This window comes from Myotis lucifugus, unplaced genomic scaffold (genome assembly GCF_000147115.1).
Source record: "Myotis lucifugus unplaced genomic scaffold, Myoluc2.0 scaffold_4216, whole genome shotgun sequence".
Classification (NCBI taxonomy): Eukaryota; Metazoa; Chordata; class Mammalia; order Chiroptera; family Vespertilionidae; genus Myotis; species Myotis lucifugus.
Genome location: NW_005875264.1, coordinates 4,260 through 11,954, shown reverse-complemented (window position 1 = coordinate 11,954; position 7,695 = coordinate 4,260). Strand labels below are relative to the sequence as shown.

The 7,695-nt window shown below is 55.5% G+C and overlaps 1 pseudogene; it reads right to left on the bottom strand.

Annotated features, from left to right (window-relative positions):
• Positions 1–531: 531 nt before the first annotated feature.
• LOC102431895 lies at positions 532–5,843 on the bottom strand (annotated as a pseudogene).
• Between the last annotated feature and the right edge of the window lie 1,852 nt (positions 5,844–7,695).

The window sequence follows — 7,695 nt, the reverse complement described above, 5'->3', positions numbered from 1 at the left end:
GCCCCTCCCTTCCCGCCCAGCTCAGTGCCTGCCCCTCAGAGCCTGGCTGTGTGCACAGGGCGGCCCTGGGAGGCTCTGCCCTCACACACCCGCCTGGCTCAGTCCTCACCTCCTCAGGCCGCACATGCCCTCAGGGTGCCCCCCTCACCACCTGCTGACAGGGCGCCTCTTCCTCCCCTTTGCAGTCATTAGTTAAATATTTTAATTAAAATGTTCTCCATTTATTCTCTCACTTCCACTCACTGTGCAGGTTTTTGGGTTTTGTTTTTCCAAAGATGAATCAACACTATCCCCGCCCACTTGTTCTTCTGTGATGGATCCTCCCACCCCTGCCCAAGGGGGGCTCCCCTCCCCTGGGACCTGTGACCAGCTCTGGGGACCAGAACAGGATGGAGGGGACAGAGCCTCACTTCTGCAGTTCTGACATGAGGGGCCTGTGGGTGTGACATGAGGGGCCTGTGGGTGTGACATGAGGGGCCTGTGGGTGTGACATGAGGGCCTGTGGGTCTGACATGAGGGCCTGTGTGTCTCTCAGGTGATGATCTGAGCCGCCATGGTGGCCGCGGTCCAGGAGGTCAGGGTGAGGTAGTCAGCGCGGTCATAGGCATAAGCATCTACCCCCGGAGGAGGCGCCCCTCTGTCCCACGTCGCAGCCACTAATCCACTGGATGGAGTGAGACCCTGACCTCACCCCCAAGGTCAGTCCCATCCCGCCCGGCCCCGCAGGGACTGAATCTAAAACTGAAAGTGACATCTGGTCAAAGTCCCCGCGAGGTCCTCCCGGGTGGGGGCCGGGCGGGTCCCGCCGCCTCGGGGTGACGCTCGGACCCGGACCCGCGGGGCGACCCCGGCCCGTCCGTGGGGAGGGGGGTCGTAACCAGTCCGGCGCGCGGCTCACTGTCCTCGCTCTGGTTGTAGTAGCCGAGAGCGGTCTTCAGTCCCACTGGGTGAGTCTGTGCGGTTCCCTTGGCCCACAGCGTCTGCTCCTCCCAATACCCTGGGTTCTCCTGCCCCACCCACAGCTGCTGCATCCACGGTGCCCGCGGCTCCATCCTCGGATTCCCGCGTCGCTGTCGAACCGCACAAACTGCTTGTGGTCCACGTAGCCGACTGAGAAGAAGGGGGGCTCCCCGCGGCAGGGCCGAGACACCACGGTGAGGAAATACCTCAGGGAGTGGGGGCCTGGGGGGCGGACGGAGGGCAGGGCCAGGGATGGACACGCGCCTTCCCGGCCCGCGCCCCTCGCTCCTCCCCGCACAGCCGCCTCCTCCTACCCCGCACTCACCGGCCCAGCTGTGGGTCAGGACCAGCGCTGCCTAGAGCAGCAGGAGGAGGGTGGGGGGCCTCAGGACACGCATTATTGGTTTCCTGGGACCATCTGAGTCCGGGCGGGTCCCCTGAAAGGTTATATTATGGAAGGCAGATTGGCTTCTCTTGAAACCAGACACCCAATGGGAGTGAGCAGTGAAGCATCATCATGTGTATCAGGGAAGGAGGACCCAATAGGGATGTGAGATGGAGAAGGGAAACCCCAGGGAGAAGGGGAGTCCCCAACCCTGAGCTGCTCTGCTCCAGACTCCTCCCTGGGGCTGAGACCTGAGAGCCAGTCCTGGGCCTGGGACTGGGCCCCGCCCCTCCTCCTGCAGGGGGCGCTCTCTGCCCACTGTCTCCCTGAAGGAGCATCAGGCTGGTGCTCTGAGCTCCACTTCACCCAGAATATGGAGGCGTCCCATCAAAGCTGTGGGAGCTTTTATGAGTAAACTATAGGCCTGGTGCACAAAATCTGTGCACGGGAAGGGCAGTCCATCACCCACCTTCACCCTCTCGTGATCAGGAATGCCCGGGGGATGTCTGACTGCCAATTTAGGCCTGAGCAGGATCCCGCTCAGGCCTAAATTGGAAGTTGGACATCCCTCTCCAAATCTGGGATTGCTGGCTCCTAACCACTAGCATGCCTGCCTGATCACCTCTCTCCACTCTGCCTGCCTATCTCTTTGCCCTAACCACTATGCCTGCCTGCCTTTGGCTGTCCAGTCTAATGAGCATATTATGCTTTTATTATTATAGATAACAAGGGTCCCTCAGATGCAGCCCTAAGATGGACATGGGGGGGTTCAGTAAGTAACATCCATCAGAAGCAGGGTCTTCATGCCCCTATAGGCCCCTGACACCATTACCACGTATAAGCAGGGAGACTCCAGTTTTTTAAAAATCCCAGAGTCACCAAATGTCCTTTCCCTTCAGGAGCAATGGGTGCAGCTTATGAAACTGCAGTGCAGGTGGCACAGGAAAGGGACAGTGAATCCCCATAACCCTCAGCTCCTGAAACGCTGGGCCTCTCCAGAGTGACAGGTGCCTGCGGGATGTTAATGAGGTGGCTCTTGGCTGAGGACCTGGACATTGAGGTTCCTGTGGTGGCTGAACTTTTGTGGCACATGTCCCACTGGTACGGCTTCTCCTGGGTGTGGACCCGCTGGTGGCATGCCCAGGGCACCCTGCTTGAGTTCAAATCCCAGCTCAGGACTCATTCCCTGTGTGACCTCGGGACAGTCACCCCCCCCCCCCACCCCAGGCCTGTTCCTTTTCTATGAGCAGGTGTGACGGTTAGTACCCACCTCGGGCACCTGTCCTGGACAGTGGTGTTGACAGTGGAGATCTTCCACGCAGCGTGGACTCGTGGGTGAACCTCTTCTTGCAGACTTTACAGCCGAACGGCATCTCCCCCGTGTGGATCCGCTGGTGGATGTGGATGTCCGAGGCCTGAATGAACCCCTTGGGACACACAAGGCATTGGAAGGGTCTCTCTCCTGGGTGTGTCCCCTCGTGAAGGTCTAACTGCTATTAATAGCTCCAGGGGCATGCAGGTCATAAAGTTGTCCAGCAGAAGCTTATCCAAGAACTAATTAATTGTTCTCATTCTCTCTTTCTCTCCCCATCTTCCTCCCCCCCTCTCCTTTCCTCCATTCCTCTCTCTCTCTCTCTCAAAAACCAATGGGAAAAATAACCTTGGGTGAGGATTAACAAGAGAAACAAAACAGAGTTCCAGAGAGAGTTGGATTGAGAGATGCTGATTCTGTCAAGACCAGAGTCAGGGTGGACTCTGAAAAGAGCCGGAACGGAGGAAACAGGGGAGTAGGCCCACCATCCTGTCCCCTTTCTGATGCTTAAATACACTCACCTCGAGCGGCTTGCAGGCATTTATTTTTTTAATACATGAGACCTCCCTGGGCTAGTGTTCAAACTTCCTGTGACGCTGTAATCATTTCAAAACAAACCCAAAATGAAGCCCCAGGTGATCCGGGTGTGAGAACCAGGGAGGACCGTCTGTGGTTGAAGAATCACAGCATTACCACCACCTGGGGGCTCAGGGCACCTACGTGCTGGGCCCATGCCCCGAGTTTCTGCTTCCATACGTTTTATTTTTAATTTTTTTCAAATCCCCACCAGAGTATATATTTTCCATTGATTTTTATTCTTTAAGACATATTTTTATTGATTTCAGAGAGGAAAGGAGAGAGAGAATCATCGACATGAGAGAGACACATGGATTGGTTGCCTCCACACTGTGCCCCAACTGGAGCGGGGATTATACCTACAACCGAGGTAAGTGCCTTTGACAGGGCTGGTTAAATAGGTTGTCATTGCCAACAAGTAGCCCAGTTGTGTGGATGCATGTGATCGGAGGCCATGGCTGGAGAGGCAAGAGTGACTGAATTGTTTGTCACACAGAACCCACTCAGCCTCCTCCTGAGTCCTATCTCTCCCCCCAGGACAATGTCCAGGTGTGGGGACCAGGGTGGTGATGAGCAGACCTCGCAGACCCACAGCAGGGTCCATCCCGTGTGGGCTGGGCGTCCAGGTGGGTGTTCTAGCCACTGAAGTGGACTCACTCTTTTCAAAGAGACTTTGCAGACCTGGAATCACCACGGAGCAGCCAGCATGGTTACCACACTGGGCAACCAGAGCTCTGAACCAGCCGAGTCAGCAAAACACGAGAACCCCATGGGGAGCCACACCCCACACCAGGCAAACGCTTATCTCCGGGTGTTGCCACCAAGACCAGGTGTGGGTGAGGCTCCATTGGTTGAGCATCATCTTGTGCAGCAAAAGATTGCTGGTTCCATTCCCAGCCAGTGTACAAGACTTGGTGGCGGGTTAAATCTTCAGCTCAGGTGCCTACAGGGAGCAACCAATCTCTCTCTCTCTCTCTCTCAAAAAAAATGATGCTCAGTGAAATGTAAATGTCAAATAAAGGAATAATTCAGAACACATACATCTAAAAAATGCTGTGGCCCTGGCTGGTTTGGCTCAGTGGATACAGCTTAGCATATGGACTGAAGGGTCCCAGGTTCAATTATATTCAAGGGCACATATGCAGGTTGAGGGCTCCATCCCCAGTAAGAGGGCATGCAGGAGGCAGCCAATCCATGATTCTCTCTCATGGTTGATGTGACCATCTCTCTCTTCCTTCTGCCTTCCACGCCAAAATCAATACAAATATATATATTTTTTTTTTAGAAAATAAAAAATGTGGTGAATCTGACGTCCACATTGCACTGGGTATTCTGTAGGGAATCTGGCCACTCTTTTGGGACCTTCCTATTTTGCTATGAAATAAAGGACAACAGAGGACAAACAAGGGATAAGGGTTGGATCGTGAAATATTTATTGAAACAACCAGCAAGACTGACAGAGTATGGGGCCAATAGGTAACAGGGTCAGGGCGGGTGGCGGTTAAGCCGGGAGAACTGACTGTCCCCTCCCAGAGCTTCTGTCTCATCCACCAGGCGGTCCGTGTAGTCTGTCACTCTGGGGTGGTGGTTGTAGCGATTCTTCCTGAACCCTGTCTGCTGCGCGAAGTAGTCGAAGCAGTCCTAGTGCTCAGACTTCTTCCACATCTTCCTCATGTAGTAGAACGCCAGGCACTCCGCCACCGTTCTGGTCTTCACCTTGTTCTGTATACGATAGAAGTCTTTTCCAAAGAGCATGAGTGTGTGTTCAAAGCTCCGGATTTCTTCTTCTGTCCACGCAGTCATTCCCTCCTGAGATGCCTTTCCTCTGCAGCAATACCTCTCCAGCGCCTCCTTGATGTTATGGTCGCACCTGAGCAGCTCATATAATGCCTGCTCATTGTCCCTGGTGAGTGCTCCGGCCGAAACCCCGTCAACCGTTTTCTCATTTCCAGTTCTGAATGCGGCCTCGACAAGGTACTCCTTCACTTTGCTCTCTGCAACCACACCAGGACGCCAAAGGAGCTGGTCTCCATCTTCAGACGCTTTCTCATCATCATCATCATCACGATACACTCCAAGATAAGGGGGGATCTCGGCCTGATATTGTAAACCGATCCTTATTTCCTTCCTCAAATCTTCAGGTGAGTTACCACTGTCTGTTTCAACATCTTCAATCTCTGATTCTTTATCTCCTTCACAGGTAGTATTTGAGCGCAAAGGCCTGGGGAAGAAGTCGGGAGCCTCATGGAAAGTCAGCGACAGCATCAGGTCGTCTGCGGAAGACGGTGCCTCTTCGTCATAACCTGACAGCAGGTCTTTTGCTATTTCCTCCTTGTCCAGTGTCATGTCTGGCAGCTGGTCGGCAAGTTCTTGGGGAGCTGTGGGCACTGGGCTCCACCGTAGTGGGCAGCACCGGCTCAGAGCCGTAGAAGGCCAGCAGGTCTTTCAGAGGCATGCTTTCTTTCCATTTCTAAGTCTTTAATTTCAGAGCTGAAGTGTTTACTCTCATCCATCATCGCCTCTCCTTCCAAGAAATCCTTTCGTCATCATAGTCATGGACCAACATCTCAGCTCATGGGGTCAAAATCATGGTCCCTCAGAAGACAAAGACCCCAAGTCCACCATGCTGCTCCAAGATCTGCTTCTTGGTGAGCACATCCGGCCTGCGCCAGCGATGGAGGAGGGCAGACATTGTGTGCACGCTCTGGAGGGGGTCCGCGTCCTCTGAGTGTTGGAAGGCTCTGAAGAATCCGTGCCCCCTCTCAGAGACCTGGTGCTGTTCTTCAGTGAGGTTTCCCTGGGGTTGTCTGGCAAGTGGCAGCGCCCAGCCCAGGCTGTCCTGGTGTTGCCCATGACCATCGGAAAATGCCTGGTCTGTAGCCATATTCCCTGGGAACGTCTCTAATCGGGCTGGAGCAATCCCGGTCTGAAGTCAGCTCCTGATGGAGCGGGACGGAAGGTATGGACTTGGTAACAGGACCTCAGTTCTGGGGGGAAGAGAGGAGTGAATGAGATGGGTTTCACTCACTTCCAAACCCCAGGCCTCCGATGCCCTCGCCCTCGCCCCACTCACCGCCTCTGCGGCCCCCACACCGGCAGTTCCTGCAGCCCAGACTGGCGAAATCTGTGCCAGGCGCTGGCAGCCGCCTGTTTATATACCCGCTCCGGCATCACTTCCTGTTCCCTCCCCGCCCTGTGATTGGTTAGAGACCAGGGTTCATCCATTTTTCATAATCCGCTGGGACATGGTTCCCGGGACAGAAATGCCTGCGACCGCATGGGGCATGTTGGCGGATGAGCTGGTTCGCCCGCATCTGAAGCGTTTGAAGGACCCAGACACGCAGACCCGGCCCTGGCGGGTGTGGCTCAGGGATACCAGCGCGGGCCGGAGTGCCGAGCGGTCACGGAGGGTCGCGTGTTCGGTTCCCTGTTTGGGCACATACCCTGGTTTTGGGTTCAAACTCAATAGGTTCAATGTTTCTCCCCCGTCCCCCCCCCTTTCTGTCCCTAAAAGTAATTTAAAAAGAAAATAATTTATTTTTTTTTTAAATAAAAAAGCCCGCCCTAACCTGTTGGGCTCAGTGGACAGAACATCGGCCTGAGGACTGAAGGGTCCCAGGTTTGATTCTGGTCAAGGGCATGTACCTTGGTTGTGGGCACATCTCCAGTAGGGAGTGTGCAGGAGGCAGCTGATCGATGTTTCTCTCTCATGATGTTTCTAGCTACCTGTCCCTCTCCCTTCCTCTCTGTAAAAAATCAATAACATATATTTAAAATAAATAAATCAAAAAGCCCGGCCTGGTCTGCAAGCGATGGAGACCCGGTCGCAGACCAGTAGGATTCCGCTGGCGGGAGCTCGCTGCCATCTCTCCTCCTCACTCACGCCGAGGGATCACCGTCACCCTTGAGAGCCATCAGAAGCCGTGAGTTCTGAGCCGTTGGAAGCGGCTGGACCTGGAGGGTGAGGGGGGTCCAGGAGGACATGGCTTCAGGGTGTGTTTGGAAGTTGGGACTGAGATGGATTCAGGGACCAGGCGAGGGCGGCCCAGGCTGCTCCCATCACTCAGCCGGCAGGTGGGGTGGGGCCTGGCATTGCCCCTGTTCCAGGCCAAGGGCCGGATACACCGGAGGGGGTGCCGAGGAGGAGGAACTACAGAGCCCCTGGCCAGACCCCAAGGAGGTGGGACAGAAGGACCACCCCCTCCCCCAGCCAGGCCCGCACAGACCTCTGGGAGCACCAGCCTGGCTCCTGGTCACAGCCCAGTCTCCAGAACCACGCCCCGGCGGGCCTGGTGTGGAGCTAGCCCTTTCCCTGCCTCTGAGAGGGACATGGGGTGACCTGATCCTGGGCCCGCAGCCGGGTGTGCCTATCTCCCGCGGGTGGAAATGGGGGAGCCCTCACCTCCATCACCTCTCACCGGGTCCCCTCTCCAGACTCAAGTGTAGGAATGGCTGCTCCAGG